The sequence below is a fragment of the Argopecten irradians genome, chromosome 6 (genome assembly GCF_041381155.1).
Source record: "Argopecten irradians isolate NY chromosome 6, Ai_NY, whole genome shotgun sequence".
NCBI lineage: Eukaryota > Metazoa > Mollusca > Bivalvia > Pectinida > Pectinidae > Argopecten > Argopecten irradians.
In genome coordinates, this window is record NC_091139.1 from 23,233,724 (window position 1) to 23,254,950 (window position 21,227).

Genomic DNA, 21,227 nt, shown 5'->3' on the forward strand with positions numbered 1-21,227 from the left:
TACATTCAATTTCTTACGTTCAGTGTTAGGTTATTATGTTGTTTGCATTTGAAAATATTTAAGCATATCTCTAAAAAAAATTGGGGACCAAAATGCCACAAAATATACATAGTACTTTGAGTTTGTTTCAGGTCAATAGTTTGAGGAATAGAAATAGTATCTGAGTCATCAGAAGTTGGTCATCGCTAGGCAGAAAACCATATAGGCCAGTTGTTTTCGCAGGGATTGATATTTTCACAATTTCATAGGACATTGATAGGATCGTGAAAATTTGATCCGCAAAATGATGAGATAATGGTTTAATGATATCTGCCTTTTTTATCTATATTGCGAAAACTTAAAATCGCTAACATATGATTTTCTTGTTTTTAGATCAAAATCGCGAAAAACTTTGGTCCGTAAAATTAGCCATGCTATACGGTAGGCCTACTAGTTTTCAATCTTTGATAATCCTTGTATTTCAATAATGTTTTTAATTATTGTTTTACAGTATAAATATATTTGTGAAAGTGATTTTCAATTATAATGCATGATATAAGAAATGTGTATTTTATAAAGGTGCACATAAGTAATTTACTGAAGAGTTTTTGGAGTATTTGTAGGACTATATATTTGGGACAAAGAAGTAGTTCCAACCGTGTATACATTTTAGTATTACTGAATATCTAGTTACCAATCATTATCTCACTATGTAGGTCAAGGGGTATAGCACAGCATATTGATAAAAAAAATTTCAATTCATCCTTATCATAAATTATTTCAAAACAATACATAGAATTACTGTAAAAATGTTAACAAAATATTGCTGGCTAATGAAAGAAAAATGGAAGAAGAAACAGATGTTTACCATGCCTACAAGAAAGATTGAAGATTTAATAAAGAGAATATGTTTTTCATAAAAAATGATCAGTTCTTGTCTAAGAATGAAGTTTGTGGACATTATGAACATGTGTGTGTCACCTTGGTTTTTATGTTATGGCTATAGTGATGTTTTTATTAGAACAGCCATAGATAAGTGGAGGGTTAAGCTTGTACTATCAATGGAGGCCTTTAGGTGGGCTTTTATTAGACTTTTTTCACAGGTGTCTCACACAGCTTGAACATGTCACATTTTACACCAGATTTCTCAGTGAGTTTAACTGTGGAAAGGTTCTTAATTATAGGGTAAATTTTATGTGTGATACTCATCTTTAATCGAGATCAAATAAAAACCTATGTTTCATCACCTGCATTGGTTTTTAATTCAAATAAACCTTATTAGTTACTCTTTGTATATACTAAAAACTACTTTTACCTTACTTAAGGGAAATTTATGCGTTGATTCTTATTTTTATTCAATATTAAGATAGCTATCAATTTTTTCTTAACCTTGGTCCAAAGAACCAATAGTACAAGCTTATGTAATATACTATATATAGGATGACTTTCTTCTCTGAAACTACAAATATAAGCGTTGGATAACACTCATATTGTTATGGTAGCATCTTTGTTGGTTGGGGATTTAAAAGTTATTAAAATGTTGGGGCTGACCCCAAAATCACACTCGTGTTATATTTATTTTACATACAAAAATGACAGCCTAAAATATTAAAGAAAATTGCTCAACAATTCTGCAGATTGTGAAATTGACGTCCTGAAGTATTTATCAAGAACAACTTTTTATTGTGTTTGTTTTGAGGAAAAAAGATATAAATAAATCATACAAGCGTCTATAATTTGAAATCTTAAACAAGCCAAAAAAATAATGTGCCCGAGCAGTATAACTCAATTTAGGACACAGTGGTACCATTTCACAATAGCTAGGCCAAAAAGTTTAGTATGCAACCTATATGTATTATGATCTCATTTTGTGTCAGTATTTAAATCCTATCTAACAATGCGACTATTCTTAAGAAAAATTGTTACATGGGAAACTAACACTTTCACATTAATATTTGTTGACGGGGACGTGGATGTGGCGCAGTGGGATAGAAGGCGCAGATATGTTTGGCTAGGCGATTGGGTGCCGTAGATCGTATTATTTTGAGCATTTCTAGGCCCGGATAGGGCACAAGTCAGTAAATTGTTCATGCTTTGTTAAATTGTGCTTCTTTGATATTTAACAGTGCACTGATACTCAGTCAGTGCTGTATACATAAAGTTTCTATACTCCTGTAGGAGTTGTATCTCCCCTCTGTTGAATTATATGGTGGTGTACATTATAGATTTATAGGTAACCTCATACTTAACGCTCTGATCTGTTGTCCAACAAACACACAATGGTCTCAGGTTTTGTACAAAGTGTATATTGATTATAACGTTGAGAAGGCATATCTAATTATATCATAAAAGTATCCAGAAACATTTGATTAGCTAGAGAATTCTACTAGACATGTAGAGTTGAAATATCATTAATCTGAAACTCAAACAATTAATTGGTCCGTCAATAGGGTTTTAGGATATAACGGTAACTAGGAACCATTATAGCATTATAGATCTAGGATCATTTTTCATATCCCTTTTGGTTTAAATTTTTAGATTAATTCTTGAAAATATTGTTCTTATAGATAAAATGTATACTGCTTGTGTGATTCAGGATAGATTACTCAAGTGTTGGACCAACTTTTAACCAACACAGATTTTTAAATGGCAACACTGTCAGTGGTCTGTGGTTTCCTGATTGAATAAGCTTATCAAAATTAATAGCCTTGACCTTCATGTAATGCCAATTGAAATAGCCTTGACCTTCATGCAATGCCAATTGAATAGCCTTGACCTTCCATGCAATGTCAGTTGAATAGCCTTGACCTTCATGTAATGCCAATCGAATAGCTTTGACCTTCATGTAATGCCAATTGAATAGCCTTGACCTTCATGCAATGTCAATTGAATAGCCTTGAACTTCATGCAATGTCAATTGAATAGCCTTGACCTTCATGCAATGTTAATTGAATAACCTTGACCTTCATGCAATATGTTAGTTGAATAGTTTTGAACTTTGTGCAAGGTCAATTGAATAGCCTTGACCTTCATGCAATGTCAATTGAATAGCCTTGACCTTCATCCAATATCTCAGTTGAATAGCTTTGAACTTTGTACAAGGTCTCTAGTGTTTATATGGAAATTCTGACTCTAATCAAATAGCCTTTAGTTGTGTTATTTTAATTCAAATTCTAGATATAAATCATCAAGAAATTTATTTCTGATATATGTCAATGAATATTTTTTTTATTCATTTACCTCCCTTGTCTTTATTGGGTGTACATCCACTACAGACATATGGAAGGGTCATGAGGTCGGCGTCCTTTTTGTCAGGTCAAGTTTCTTGTCATTGCTTTAGTCAAGCATGCTAGTCGTCCCATTGTAGCTGTCTTGGGAATATCAAAACCTGTATTGTGTATAATGGAGATACTGGTGCCAAGTTCATCATAACTTTATAGTAGGACATGCTTTATGATTGTCTTGAATTTTCCCACAGTTTTCTGTGTCAATATCATATTGCCAGCTCTTTTGTGATCTAGACAATTTGGTGTCATCACAATTGAGTTATCACATGATTAGAACCCTCCTACACCGACCTACTTAGTGATACAACCGACAATGGCAAGACAGGGTAAATACCTTCTGTCATAATGGACATATCACGTCTAATGCTTGTTCTTAGCTTAGCACAGAAATTATTTCAATTGATAATAGTTTTATGACCTTGAATGCAAGTAGTAAAGAACTTTTCATTCCCTCACATTGAGCCTATTAGTTATGGTGTGAATGGGAATGTTCTGTTCATTGTTGAAATTAATGGGACTAAAGCATGTTAGAGCTGTGAAGATTGTCCTGTCGGGTGATAAGGGGGATTGACTGTCCCAACAGGTGTCTGTATAGGTGTACCTAATGGCCGATCAGTTGGCATGTATAAGGTAGATGTGTTTATACTATTCTGTGTTGTATTTGTGGACAAAAACTCTGTTGTCCTGTAGGACAATATGAAGACCAGCCTCCTCTGCCTGCCCAGTACACTAAGGGAGAGACAACAATACACTGAACATTGCCCGGATAATGTGATACCCCACTTTTGTATCAATTCTGTAAACTAACGCTGAAGTGATCAATGTGAGGGTTTTAACATTGAGTCTTCAAAAGAATTAATGATTTCTTTTGAAAGCCGTGGTGATCCCCTGGTGCCTAAAGGTGTACTGAGCGTTAGGAAGGGGACCTATAGTATGTCTATGGATTACAACATTAAACCTCTATACAGCTGACTGCACACAGACCGGTGATCACGTTTTACCTATACTGTCTACACATTGTGTTTCAATAGTGTTTCCCCAGTATTAGTGCTGGTAAATATACATTAGTATTCATACAGGTTCTCAATTGATCAGTCGAAGTGAAACACGTTGCCGTTTTGTAATATTATGATAGAAATCTGAATACAAGTTTAATTGAAATCTGAACAATTTCATGGAATATTGTGCAAACAATTTGAACCAGGGTATGGAAGTGTGAACTAATGAAAGACTTGAAGTGAATTATGTGAGGAGGAGAGAGAGAACTGTCAGTTGTATCAGAGGACTGTAAATTTAAGCTGTATCATAGGTTACATGACTGTAAGTTTACGCTGTATCAGAGGTTACAGGACTGTAAGTTTACGCTGTATTAGAGGTACAGGACTGTAGTTTAATTACATAGCTTTGAGTAAGTATTGATCTCTCCCGATATGTTTTAACAATGCTTGTCAACATGAAATGGTGGAGCTATAGGTACAAAACCTGCACTCAAACAGTAGCATTATACACATAGGTTACTTACACAGTGGACGTCAACACACAGGTGTTGATGGGTATTCCTTATGGAGATTACTAAGTCGAGGATTTCTGCCTGCCTCTGAACAGTATTGATGGAGAAGTGACATAGTGGACAATAAAACTGCATTGGTTTCTGGAGAAAAACTTGGATGGAGTTTATGACAAAATGAAGGCACGACACTCTTCTGTGTACAGGGACATACAACCCCATCCACAGGAGTGTGTACGTCTACGACTCGTCAATGTCTCAAACATCTCAATGCAGAGAACAAACCTTCATACTCCAAGGTAGGTCCTTATTCGATAAAAACATCTTTTGGAATATCTTCATATTGGGTAAAATACAAACATGACTTCAATAACCCCAGTATCTACATACATAGCATCAACAACTTGTGTATCTACATACAGGGCAACCATCAAAAACTATAATATTTACATTCATTGCATCAACAACCCCAGTATCTACATTCAGGCATCAATAACCCCAGTATCTACATACAGGGCATCAATAACCACAGTATCTACATACATGACATCAGTAACCCCAGTATCTACATACATACCATCAACAACCCCAGTATCTACATACATGGCATCAATAACCCCAGTATCTACATACATGACATCAACAACCCCAGTATCTACATACATGCCATCAACAACCCCAGTATCTACATACATGCCATCAACAACCCCAGTATCTACATACATACCATCAACAACCCCAGTATCTACATACATGCCATCAATAATCACAGTGTCTACATACTGTGCATCAATAACTCGAGTATCTATACATACTGGTCATCAGCAACCCAAGTATTTACATACATAGCACCAATAACCACAGTATCTTCATACCGGGTATCAAAAACCCCAGTATCTACATACAGGATATTAATAACCCCAGTATTTACATACAGGGCATCAATAACCCCAGTATCTACATACAGGGCATCAAAAAACCCAGTATCTATATACAGGGCATCAATAACCCTAATTACTACATACAGGACATCAATAACCCCAGTATCTACATACAGGGCATCAATAACCCCAGTATATATACATACAGGGCATCAAAAAACCCCAGCAGGGCATCAAAAACCCCAGTATCTACATACAGGGCATCAATAACCCCAACAATCTAAATAGGCATCAACAACTCGAGTATCTACATACAGGGCAAGTATCAAAAACCAAAGTATCTACATTCATGACATCAACAACCCCAGTATCTACATTCATTGCATCAACAACCTCTGTATCTACATACAGGGCATCAATAACCTGAGTATCTATACATACAGGGCATCAGCAACCCAAGTATTTACATTCATAGCACCAATAACCACAGTATCTTCATACAGGGTATCAAAAACCCAAGTATCTATATACAATGCATCAATAATCACAGTATCTACATACAGGGCATCATTAACCCTAATTACTACATACACGACATCAAAAACCCCAATATCTACATACAGGGCATAAAAAAACCCAGTATCTTCATACAGTGTATCAATAACCCAAATATCTGTATTATACATGGCATCAGTAATCCTAAATATCTACATACAGTGCATCAATAATCCTAATATCTACATACAGTGCATCAATAATCCTAGTATCTACATACAGGGCATCAATCACCCCAGTATCTACATACAGGGCATCATTACCCTAATATACTACATACATGACATCAATAACCCCAGTATCTACATACATGACATCAATAACCCCAGTATCTACATACATGACATCAATAACCCCAGTATCTACATACATGACATCAATAACCCCAGTATCTACATACAGGGCATCAATAATAACCCCAGTATCTACATACAGGGAATCAATAATCACAGTTTACTACATACAGGACATCAATAAACCCAGTATCTACATACAGGGCATCAATAACCCCAGTATCTACATACAGGGCATCAATAACCCCAGTATCTACATACAGGGCATCAATAACCCCAGTTCTACTACAGGCACATACATGACATACAGGCATCAATAACCCCAGTATCTACATACAGGGCATCAATAACCCCAGTATCTACATACAGGCATCAATTACTACATACAGGGCATCAATAACCCCAGTATCTACATACAGGGCATCAATAATCATCTCATACAACATCAATAACCCCAGTATCTACATACAGGGCATCAATAACCCCAGTATCTACATACAGGGCATCAATAACCCCAGTGTCTACATACAGGGCATCAATAACCCCAGTATCTACATACAGGGCATCAATAAAACCCAAGTAATCTACATACAGACATCAATAACCCCAGTATCTACATACAGGACATCAATAACCCCAGTATCTACATACAGGGCATCAATAACCCCAGTATCTACATACAGGGCATCAATAACCCCAGTATCTACATACAGGGCATCAATAACCCCAGTATCTACATACAGGGCATCATAAACCCTAATTACTACATACATGACATCAATAACCCCAGTTATCTACATACATGATATCAATAACCCCAGTATCTACATACATGACATCAATACCACCAGTGTCTATATACAATGCATCAATAACCCCAGTATCTACATACAGGGCATCAATAACTCCAGTATCTACATACAGTGCATCAATAACCCTAATTACTACGTACATGACATCAATAACCCCAGTATCTACATACAGGGCATCAAAAACCCAGTTTCTATTTACAGTGCATCAATAACACCAATTACTACATACATGACATCAATAACCCCAGTGTCTTCATACAGTGTATCAATAACCCCAATATCTATATACATGGCATCAATAACCCAAGTATCTGCATACAGGACATCAATAATCACAGTTTCTACATACAGGGCATCTATAACCCCAGTATCTACATACAAGGCATCAGTAATCCTAATATCTACGTACAGTGCCTCAGTAATCCTAATATCTACATTCATAACTTTAAAATAACTCCTATATCAACATACAAAGCTTAAATAACCACAGTATCTTCATACAGGGCATCAATAATCCTAGCATCTTCATACAGGGCATGAATAACCACAATATCTATATACATTGCATCAATAACCTCAGTACATTTATGCAGGGCAACAGCAGCTCCAGTATCTAAATACAGGGCATCGATAACCCAGTATCTACATGCATGGCATTAATAACTCCAGTATCTACATAATATGCTATAAATATAAATTCCACCCGACTTGCCGCTCAGTTTACAAGCCCTGATGTGATCCACATTTGGCACTTTGAGGCTGATGTTTTTAGAATTATAATTGGCGCCAAAGTCACTAAATTCAATTTCATATTCAACTGTTCCTAAGTTTGTCAGATGGCTGTTAAGGCCCTTTAAGGCCTCTTGTTATTTTAATGGTCTTTTTTGCATCAAATGCATAATATTTGTAGCAGAAGTATTTTCTTTATAAAAAGTTGTACACAGAATTTGAGACCTTGAACCTAATGATAAAAAACACCAGACACTGCACCCCAGTATAGTGTCAGGCTTATAGACAAATTGGTACCAGAGTTACACTGTTACGGCTATAAGTAAAAACATCATTTTGATTTCTTTGTTGATAATAATTTTGCAGGTCCTTTTTAGGCTTGTGCTGAATACCTAATGTACAGGTGACATATAGGTAAAACATAGATCACAATTTTGTTATAGCTATAACTCGTGCTTGTCGTTATTGTTTGATTGGGTCATGCTGGACTATACAAGTCCCCGTCAATATCAGTGATATTTGATATCATTGATTTGTACTCTACTGTTTTAAGGTTCATACTCTGATGGTAGTGAAGATTTGTAACAATAGAACAGATTGATTGAAAAAGCTGTATGGCAGTCAAAGTTGAAAGATTAATCCACTGGCAGTCAAAGTTGTAAGATTAATCCACAGGACTGTATTAATTATTAGGGTTTGTGTGGCCATGTTTGTGGGTAGCTGTATTTGTACCATTGAATAAATGTTTATATGATTAAACTAAGTTTCGTAAATATTACACTTGAGGTTACCTAGAGAGAGCCAAAACAGTCCTTATTTAATTACTGTGACATTTATACAGCAAATAAGAAATAGGATTAGCAGATTAAAAGTTTAATCTGTTTATTGTGTTTTATACACATCGATTAATCAGGTGAAACGTATGAACTTTAATCAAAATTTAAGTGCATTGAATTATAATAATATACCATGTACTTGGCATATGTGAGGTATATATGTGTACATTATATGTGCATTGTGTCTAGAACATGTGATATGGTACACAGTCTGCCAATCTTTCCTAGCAGAGGACAGTTAATGGTTAGATTACACAAAAGTGGTTGGAAACTCTCTGAAAGACTTCCTGAAAGAAGATGTAATATGTCCACTATGACAATGGGGAACCTGTCATTACCCACATGGTAAGGTAAAACAGTATTCTAATAGAGGAGCTTGTGTCATTCAAGTCTGTATTTATCAATAATGGATGAAATGTTCATATCATGTCAAATATATTGATTTTCAAATTTTGTAACAGTGATGAATCTGTTCCCTCATATAATATTGATGAGCAAAATGGCAGAGTATGTGACCAGATCTCAGGGATACCGTAATATTTATACATCTGCTGCAGGACTGGGCCGTGAGGGGATAGGGGTTATTCAGGGCTTTTACCATGTTTGTGAGTGTACAGGTGCTCCAGGATCTACATTCATAGTATTATATCTGTCCACCAAATAAATATCCTAAACTTGTAAAAGATCAAGGTACATTTTGGTATAAATGTATAGATGTGAAGATATAATGATAAAACCTTGTTCAATTATAGTGTACAGACCAATCAGATTAATTAATCAATTAAATATCTGTAATCTGACCCATGGGACTCAAAGATTATACACTGTACACAAACTGTACACAGATACTGTACACCCTGTACAAAGACCCTGTACATACTGTACACAAATAATGTAAACCCTGTACACAGACCCTGTATATACTGTACACAGACACTGTGCACCCTGTACAAAGACCCTGTACATACTTTACACAAATAATGTACACCCTGTACACAGACCCTGTACATACTGTACACAGATACTGTACACCCTGTACAAAGACACTATACACAGACACTGTACACAGACACTGTACACAGACACTGTATACCCTTTACAAAGACCATGTGCATACTGTACACAAATACTGTACACCCTGTACACAGACCCTGTATATACTGTATACAGATACTGTACACCCTGTACAAAGATCCTGTACATACATTACACAAATAATGTACACCCTGTACACAGACCCTGTACATACTGTACACAGATACTGTACACCCTGTACAAAGACACTATACACAGACACTGTACACAGACACTGTACACAGACACTGTATACCCTTTACAAAGACCATGTGCATACTGTACACAAATACTGTACACCCTGTATACAGACCCTGTACATACTGTACACAGATACTGTACACCCTGTACAAAGACACTATACACAGACACTGTACACAGACACTGTACACAGACACTGTATACCCTGTACAAAGACCATGTGCATACTGTACACAAATACTGTACACCCTGTATACAGACCCTGTACATACTGTACACAGATACTATACACCCTGTACAAAGACACTAAACACAGACACTGTACACAGACACTGTACACAGACACTGTATACCCTTTACAAAGACCATGTGCATACTGTACACAAATACTGTACACCCTGTATACAGACCCTGTACATACTGTACATAGACACTGTACACTCTGTACACAGATACTGTACACTCTGTACACAGACACTGTACACCCTGTGCATCATGTATACAGACAATGTACATAGATACTGTACACCTTGTACACAGATACTGTACACCCTGTATACAGATTCTGTAAACCTTGTACACAGATACTGTACAACCTATACACATTGTACATACTATACACATGCAGATACTGTACACCCTATACACAGATACTGTACAAACTGAATAGATACTGTACACTTTGTACACAGATACTGTACACAGACACTGTAAACAGATACTGTACACAGACACTGTACACAGATACTGTACACAGACACTGTACACAGATACTGTACACAGACACTGTACACAGATACTGTACACAGACACTGTACACAGATACTGTACACAGACACTGTACACAGATACTGTACACAGATACTGTACACCCTGTACACAGACCATATATGTACTGTATACAGACAATGTACACATATACTGTACACATGGTACACAGACACTGTACATGCTGTACACCCTATACACAGACATGGTACACATATACTGTACACCCTGTACACAAATACTTTACACCCTGTACACAGACACTGTTACACACTGTACACAGACACTATATACTTAACACAGATCCTGTACATACTGTACACAGATACTGTACACAGTTTAGGCAGACACTGTAGATACTGTACACAGACAATGTACACAGACACTGTACATACTCTACACACTGTATATATATAGAAACCAGATACATCAAGGGCTTAATTGATTTTAAGCTCACCTGGCCCAAAGGGCCAGTGAGCTTATGTCATGATGTGGCGTCTGGCGTCCGTCATTTTCCTTTAAATTGCTACTAGTCATAGAGTTCCGCATGGATTGTAACCAAATTTGGCCACAAACATCCTTGGGGGAAGTGGAAAAGAACTTGTGTAAATTTTGGCTAAGACCCCTCAGGGGCAGGAGGGACAGGGCCCAATAGGGGAAATAGAGGTAAATCCTATAAATCGCTACATGTCCTAGAGTTCTGCATGGATTAGGACCAAATTTGGCCACAAACATCCTTGGGGAAGGGGAAGAGAACTTGTATAAATTTTGGCTCTTCACCCCTGGGGGCAGGAAGGGATGGGGTCGGTCCAATATGGGGAATTAGAGGTAAATATTAAAATTTCTGCAAAAAGAAACAATGAACCTGTATTCAGAACATTACTTGGCAATACAAACTAGGTGAGCGATACAGACCCTCTGGGCCTCTTGTTCATTAGAATTGGGCAAAGAAGAGTGATTATTTTGGCAAGATACAATGAATCTTGTAGTTATTTAATAAACAAAGTTTACAATATTCGATGGTGTTTAAGTGAGAATCAAGCCAACGTAAGAGCTGATAAATCCCCAAATGCAATGTAATTTCACTTATTTGGTGTAAATATTTGTTGGTACTCCAGGTAAATATTGATCCGTTATCATGATTAGTGTTACTAATTGTGCCTCCTGGAGTGAAATTACAGATTCCTATTGGGAAGTTTATAGAAATCTCTTATCTTTTTAATGTTGGCAGGGTGTTGATTGGTTGTGTGCATAAAAACAGTGATAACCTTGCCTGACTGGCTCACTAATTGTCGAAGAGAAAAAGTGTATGCTGTAAGGAAAACAATGGCTGATCCAATCTGATATAACAGTCAGCTGTAAATGGTCCTTAGTTACTTATTGATAGGTTACTGACTGTCTGTGTTGGTGGTGTAAGTGGTGTGATCAGCTGGGAATCTCTTCAGTAAACTAACCTAACATTGCAGGTTTCTATTGAAAGGTTTTTCATTACAATATCCTGTAAATGTTAATGTGTTTCATTTCTTTCACAAATTCAGCTTTCACAGGGATTTGTTTTTTTTTAGCCCACCATCACCAGATGGCTGGTTATTCGAAACGCCTTTTGTCTGGGGTCCGTCCATCTGTCCTTCGTCCGTCCAACTGTATGTCTGTTAACAGTTCTTGTTACCACTTTTTCCAAGAAAGTACAGAAGTAGATGCCTATTGTTGTGCAAATTGCATTTTGGGACTGATCTGTCAACAGGATGGCCGTACATCTACCAAGTGATATCCACATCATTACACCTAATTTAGCATATTACAACTTATCAAATCGTACCACAGTGTACCAAGGCGTACCTCTACCCCCTCAATATTTAAATACGCTAGGGTACGCTAATATCGCAAGTATGATTGGGCCTTAAGTAACAAACATCTAGGAAATGATTGGAGTTTTAAAAGTGAACACGGTTCTATCATTGTCATCTCAGGTTGTTATAGTTATGATCATATTGTTACTTTTAGATGTTACCTTGATCAGAAGGTTGTACTGAAGAAACACAGTCTTTTCCATTTTCCATTTAAAATTGTCCATATGCAAATGATAAAGCATCCATTTATTTCCCTTCAATAAAAACTTCTAGGGCCTCTAATGGGTTTTGGTGTGAGCTAGGATCTAAAATCATATTTGTAACTACATGTAGTGTCATATTTAAAGCAAACCTTTGGCTTGACTTGCCTAAAAGCTTAAATTTAAATTTAGCCACAATATCTATATGCTCAGGGGAAGGTTTTTACACAGGTGCAGCTTACTTGTGGGACATCAAGTTGCCAAAAGTTAGGATTCCAATTTTAGTCCAGTGTTGTTGCCATTGGTGTTGTATTTTGGCATTGAATATGCTGTATACTTGATGTCCCAAGTCGACAGGAGAGACACCTTACACACCAGCTGGGGTCATGTTCTCGTCTGCCAGGTGGACAATGTAAGTCTATATCATATGAGTAATTATCCATTACATGAATTAAAGCCAGATAGTTGTACGTTAGAGTACAGAGTGGTTGGGAAGTACTATAGAGTACCTTATTTTGTGTATGAGAATTTGACTTGTTTTTCTATCGAACATGAACAAGTACGTATAAATCATGGACATGGAAATATTGACCTTTGGTCCATTGTTAGGTCAGCTCAGGTTTGACATGACCACCCTGTGTAGCATGCACAATAAATTGGAGAGTATGATACATGTGGTGCTGGCTAATCCTTGTTGGACCACTGTATTGGCTGGATTACCTTGTTGTTGACTGCTGGACTTTTTTGTGACATATGGTGATGGATGACGTTGGAATAGAAATAAGGATTTCAGTATAAGATTTATGTATGGCTGAGAATTTCTCACCAGACACAGAAAGCATGTGTTATATAAGGCTTAAACCACTTGTTGTCTGATTCTAAATCAAAATGTATAAATCATTGGTATTTCATGAGTCAAGTCTACCACTGAGCCATTCCTTTGCTGCTACAGTCCACAGCTTAGATGAAGTAAATGGTAAAATTCTGATTGTAGCTTTAAGAAACAGGAATGTTTTGCAGTTTGATGTCAGATAGTGAATATTTGACTTTTAGGCCGATGGAGGCAAATGTTGTGTGTGGCCAGTACATATGGCCCAGTGACTAACACCTTTGATAAAGATTGTATCTAGACTTTAGCTACAGATTTACATAATTAAATAGTGCGGTTGTTAATGTGGTTTGGATTTCTAGATAACATTGATACGCCTAAGTAAACTAGCCGCTATCAAACAAACTAAGAAATGGATTAAAAGCAATCTGTCGAGGAGGCTAGTATGAGTTGTAGCATGGCATGTTCCTTTTTTCACTGGACCCCATTTCGAGATCAGGAGCAGGGAAACTGACATTGTAGTTGTTGTGGTTGGATACATATGATCCACACCTTACATTGTGGGCCTGGAGTCTGTCAACCTTGTTTATAAAGGCAGGTCATTGGGAGACCAAGGTATTTTGAATTCTTCTATAATTCATAATAGCAACATCGATTGGAGTTGATTCCTGAAATGAAATTAACTTCTATAAGTAAATAGCAGCAGCAGGAGCTGGAATTATTCATGAATTATGTGTTGATTTAAGTGCCTATATTGATACACTTATCAACTCGGTGAGTATTTGCTCACCTTTATTGCCGACATACATTGAATTTGTCACACTGAAGAACTCATGAGGAAGTATTTTTGTGATGTGTATTCTTAATACACTGTGTTTGAATGCAGTTGACTTCTCACAGGTTTCAAAAATCAATGAATACTGTCTGTTGTAAATTTGGGTTAATGATCATTGTTGGGTTGAGCATGTGTGGCAGATTGCACAGAGGATGACGGGGGAATTGGTACGGTCTTACAAACCTCTCACCACCTACCCTCACGCCACGCCTTTGTCTACACGCTTCCCGCGCATACAGGTTAGACATGCCAGGGCCATGCTGCCCTATGACAGCCTCAAACTGCGCTTCAGACGAACACCTATACGAGATGTAGTATCCAATGTGCTGGAGTACCGTTTACGTAGAATTGGGTTGTAAGTATCTTACCATATTTGGATGCTTGATTGTTGACCTTTGACCTTTGTCAACTGATATTCATATAAGGTTGAGTATTTCTACTTAAACTTGTCTGTGATGCAACTATCTTAAAATGACATACAAACCCAGGTATTAATGTATATGTTGTATATAATATAATATTCTGTTTCAGTGGAGGAGACGTTGTCTTTAAGATCTTTGGCTCCTGTTTTTTTGACATTAAAATCGGTTTTTAATTAACGGTTTTTGATTACAGAGCCATTAGTAGACAATGAAGCAGCATTAGAGCCTTGTATGATCAATATGGTGTTGATTACTACCTATCAAAATGAATGCAGCAAATGTACAAATATGTATCTTTCTAATTTGTGACTAGGCTCCTCTTCCAGTAAAGGTTACCATTTGTATGAGTATCATTTTGTTCTGATTTCTTTGGTCAAGGTCACACCTTTGACAAGTTTTGAAATGTTCTGGCATTTCCAAAGGGCTGACGGCAGTGCACTAAATCATATACCAAATAATTACAAATTGTTCCAGCACAAATCTTATCCCAGCAATAACCTTATGGATGCTTAAGGAATTGTAATAAAACTTATAGCATTATTAATCAAGGAATTGTATTAGAATTTATAGCATTACTGGGTCACAAAAATGGAAAGAATTAGATAATTTTGGCTTAGACAAAGAGCTAGAGTAGAGGCTTAAATATCATGGTGTCTTTGTCCCTCTTTGATAACCATTAACTGGAAACATGGTATTGTTTGTTTTCTTTCTTGTTCAGGTGATGACAACTTTTCCAGATTAAAACATTTATTATAATTTTGTCTCGCCTTAGACGATAGCCCACTTCTAACAAAGTTCATCACATCTGATTGAACTGACACCAACTTAGTCAAGTGTTCTTTATATCACATTATCACATATCTTTAGAACACATGGACAAAGATTTTAAAAAATATCCAAACCGGTGCTGGAGTTTTTGGATAAAAACCTAAAATTTTGACAATTTGCATTCAGATCTACTTTTGACAAAGTTAATCACATCCAATAGAACTAAAACTTGGTCACATCCAATAGAACTAAAACTTGGTCACAATCGAATAGAACTAAAACTTGGTCACATCCAATAGAACTAAAACTTGGCCACATTCAATAGAACTAAAACTTGGTCACATCCAATAGAACTAAAACTTGGTCACATCCAATAGAACTAAAACTTGGTCACATCCAATAGAAATAAAACTTGGTCACATTCAGAACTAAAACTGTACATCAATAGAACTAAAACTTGGTCACATCCAATAGAACTAAAACTTGGTCACATCCAATAGAACTAAAACTTGGTCACATCCAATAGAACTAAAACATGGTCACATCCAATAGAACTAAAACTGGTCACATCAATAGAACTACTGATTGTCACATCCAATAACACTTTGGTCACATCACAATAAACAAAAATGGTCACATTGAAAATAATGAACTAAAACTTGGTCACATGAAATAGAACTTAATTTTGGTCACATCCATCTTGACATTCAGTTCCACTGAGGAAATCATAGATAAGTAGACATTTACTGATAGAGGAGGTCATGACCATTCGTAGACATACAGTTCCACTGACAATGCCATGGCCTTTGTAGACATGCAATTCCACTGGCAAGGTCATGACCTTTGTAGACATACAGTTCCACTGAGGAGGTCATGACCTTTGTAGACATTTACTTTCACTGAGTAGGTCATGAACTTTGTAGACATGCAGTTCCACTTACAAGGTCATGATCTTTGTAGATATGCACTTTTCCACTGGCAAGGTCATGGCCTTTGTAGACATGCAGTTCCACTGGCAAGGTCAGGACCTTTGTAGACATGCAGTTCCACTGAGGAGGTCATGACCTTTGTAGACATTTAATTCCACTGACGAGGTCATGACCTTGTGACATGACACTGGCAAGGTCATGACTTTTGCAGATATGCAGTTTTCCACTGGCAAGGTCAAGGCCTTTGTTGACATGCAGTTCCAGTGACAAGGTCATGACCTTTGTAGACATGCAGTTCCACTTGTAATGGCATGACTATACATGGTAATGTTAGCTGACCACTGACAGGGTTATGACCTGTGATGATCAGTCGGTTTCCATGGCAATAACCGCCTACTGTGCTACTTGCAAGCTAGGTCATGGCAACTATAGGCATACACTACCATTAACGGGATCATGACCTTATAGATAAGACAAGGCTCCTTTACTTAGGATTTTCCTTAACTTCCATAATGCTCTCTTGCAGAGAATTTTAAGTTAAAGAATTCCTTAAAGTTAAGGAATGACTTCATGAAACAGGGTCCAGATCTGGGACATTGATAGGAAAACACACATAATCAAAACAATAATCTAAAAAGCAAACCAAACAATGCACCACTGTACCTGATATTGTATAAAGTCTATTCAGGGGGAAGAACTCTTATACATGTAAGCAGGTTGGTAAAATGGTATTGTAGATATATAATAGCTGTATGGTTACAAAGGCACTTTTTGTATGAAGTTGTTTTCTTACACTTAACACTGTCTCTGTTGATATAATTAAATTGGACAAAACTTTGCTGAAAAGTGTCATTAATTTTGTTCAATTTAACCTGAGTGACTTTAAAATTCTGTAGAGTGGAATATGGGACATTATTTGTACAGTGTACAGGTGTATAGAGAAAAGTAGGCATAAGAACTGTAGAGAAATCAAACTGATATAAAGAAACCACACGGACAAAGACCACAGTGTGACTGTAGTGCCAACTCAGTACCTGTAGCCTGTATATAGGACCAAGGTTCTACTGTAATCTGTATTCCTGGTATAGGATTATACCTAATTGGATTATATTTCATTGATACTATCAAGCAGTACAGATTGATATAGGGAAAGATGCATTTTGTTTTACTGTTTAATTCATTGACTAAAAATAAACTAATTAATCAATTTCAATCTTTTATTTTTTTCTGTGGTTGAGTTGTTATAAACTAGTATTATTTTAAAAATGTTAAGAACGCAAAGAAAAGACCCATGTGAATGAGAAGGTGACCCCTGACCTTTTCATGCTGAGGATCAAACCCCGGCCTGCTAAGTGAAAAATGTATTGGCAAAAACTCAAAGATGGAGACCATTTTGAAATATCTTCTCAAATTTTACCATTGTGATTTAGCTGAAACTTAACTGAAATGATTTTCACAGTATTATTTTTCAGAGATTTAGGATGACCACTATGGCCTCATCTTGAAAACACATTTTAGACTTCATGCGATTTAGTTTGAAATGGTCCTGACATGGTCACAACTAAGTGTTATTATTTTTCAGGTCAGTTTGAAATCCAAAATTGCTGCCAAACATTTTAATATCCTTCTTCAGTGAATGGAAGGGCAGCCCATAAACTGGGACAAAAACTTATTTTCAGACAACTAAATACCATTGTCCAAAATTCAAGATAGAAGCTAAAGACATTTTTTTTCTCTATTCAACTGGTGGTGACAAGGTTGTCAGATGACAGTTAATACCTCTGATCGTGTAGTCCTGACTGTTCCCTGGATAATCTACGTAACAAAACACAGGATACAATATAGCTCAAACTGCTATTCATCGATTAACCTCATTCCTGGAACAGAAATAAATATCCCCCTTTCAAAGAAATGCCTAGTAATAAAACCATCTATTTGTGGAGGAGTTCGACCTTGAGTTTTTTACCTGAGTCACGTATGACTGCTTTGTCTTTATACAGGTGTAGTGTCAAGTCTTTGGGTAATTAATGATATCAGCAATACCTATACCTACGACATGATCTTCAGTGATTGTTTGTTGTTTACAATTTTTTTTTTTTTTTTAATGCATTAAAAATTATGTTTCTGTCATAGCAACTTTTCTGCACAGGTGCGGAAGTTGTCGATATGTGTAAATAAAAAATGATGTCCGTGTTATCTAATGCTCCATATATATGTAGTGTTTAAACATTTCTACGAGTTCACTTTAAATTCTACACTTGCTAGACCAGACTGTCTATAAGTGATTTAGTTTTAAATATAATTGAATTCACATGAATCAAACCAATGTTATATCTAATTAATCTGTTCTGTACTTTCCCAGTTTCCTCAATTAAGGCATCCTAAACATCTGTTCTTTCTTACATTGCCAGTGTCCTTCAATAATTTATTGTTTTTATATCAGATGAGTGAATTGGAATTTTAGTTTTTAAGCAATATACCGCACTGTAACACTTGACCAGAGTATGTACAAAGATAAAGTTCACAGTAAGCACAAGTAACACTTAATTCATTTATTTCTCCTAGAATAGGTGTTCCTTACAAACACAAAGATCCAAGAAGTCATAAACCTGTAAATGTTTTAGCATTATGGGAATCACAGTCATTCGATAGAAGTTTCGAACATCACGCTGTGAAGTTAAGTAAATACATATAAAGGATTTATTGGAGATAATATTGACTAGATGCTGTTTGTTTTACAATATTTGTATGGGGCTGTTTACTCAAATATTGAGTGTAGAAACCAAAGATATTTGCAAGCTTTATGACAAAAGGCATCAAAGGTAGATGTTCATGTCGTCGTTTACTTGTTGGAAACTCAAGTGCAAGTTCTGCAAGATTAGCAATAAGAATGGCACTGGTCCACATAACTCAGACAACACTTTGTTTGTTTAATTGTCTTCGTGGGATGTTATTGAAGGTCACTTAGAAACATTGCAATGGAGGATTGTATAGTTATTGTTATCGCTCTGTGTGAGCTATATAAACTTGGTGTTGGATTTAACATAGAACACAGGATGAATTGAGTGCTTTCAAATGAATGTGTACAACTTTATGTTATAAAACTGCTCCAGGGTTTCATAAAAGGTGGTCATCGATTCGACTAGTTCAATATAAAAGACAATAGAAGTGTATAATATGATGTAGAAGAACTAATTGATCATGTGACAGTACCAGTGCCAAGGTACTAAAAGGCTACTCATATTACCATGATAGCACCAATTTACTGCAGTGTTGAAAATGCTGAAGAGATGGCCGAATGACAAATTATGGGGACCATGAGACCTATTTTTGAGATTGTGAAAAATCAATCAAGGGACAGACATGATGGACTGGACTTGGAGGCCCGTTAATACTGGGGTCAGTCAGGGTCAAGTTTGACCCCGATGTCCCACACTGTAGTCTGTCTTACACTGCAGTGGTCATATAACAATACTGTGTCATTTGAGCATGTATTGGTCCTAATCACCTTAGGTGTTCTTGTGATTTTAGTGGACGCTAAGCCAGATCAAAGTTTCTGAACACCGAAAGACCACATTGAGTGCCATATGCTAGCACAGGTAGTGCACTGTCTTATGACACCTTGTAGTGAGACAGCATACAACCAAGAACCATATCCTACTATAACAGGATATTTATGGTTTTTGTTGAAGATTTAAACTGTCAATATTGACTTGTGAATTAAGGCTTTTCTTATTGAGCACAAAAGTTCAATAAATCTACAATTCAATATGAAACATATTGAATCATCCTGGGAAAGTGAAATATCTGAGTGGCAAGAGACAGAAAAATTGAATTGGAGTTTAAAAGATTTTATCACTGCACTGTGGAGGCGGGTATGAGGGGGACATCGGTCAAACTTTACCCAGAGTTTTTGTGTGTACATGTGAAGTGGGATTACTGGAGAGATTTGCATTGTCATTTTAATTCAAAAGTGTGTACACACGGAAAAAGTCTGCCTGTAAAAAGTGCTCATTAACTTGGCAAACATTTTTAGCTGTTGGTGAAGTGGGTTCGAGGACTTGTCCGGCATTCGATATAAGCTAGCTTTGCTTTAGCCAGCGAACTGTCTGCTCTGGGATGAGTGTATCTATCCCATCCATTGTGTCTGTGATATCCATGGAACAGACATAGGGAACTATCAAAACATCATACAACAGCTACAACACTTATATGTCAACAATCTGCTATTGATTTCATGATTAAAAAGCATGGATACGAGAGGAATCGGGAAAGATGCTTGCTCTGGATCGTCTGAAAGTGTGTAGGTCCTAGAAGAACCTAGAATTCTTAATTGGATTCTTAAGATATTTCGTTTTGTGATCTTCACTTTAATTTCTCAGAATTGGACTGAGGATGTCACTATAGGTATGGTCAATACTAAACTGTATCTTGGAGTTGTGTTGGAATGTTTTTGTGGAGTATTGCACAAC

The 21,227-nt window shown here is 36.5% G+C and overlaps 1 protein-coding gene across 6 annotated transcripts in view; it reads left to right on the plus strand.

Annotated features, from left to right (window-relative positions):
* Positions 1 to 21,227, plus strand: part of LOC138325367 (uncharacterized) — a 173,199-nt gene that overhangs the window by 119,206 nt on the left and 32,766 nt on the right. The gene's annotated exons all lie outside the window — the stretch shown is intronic.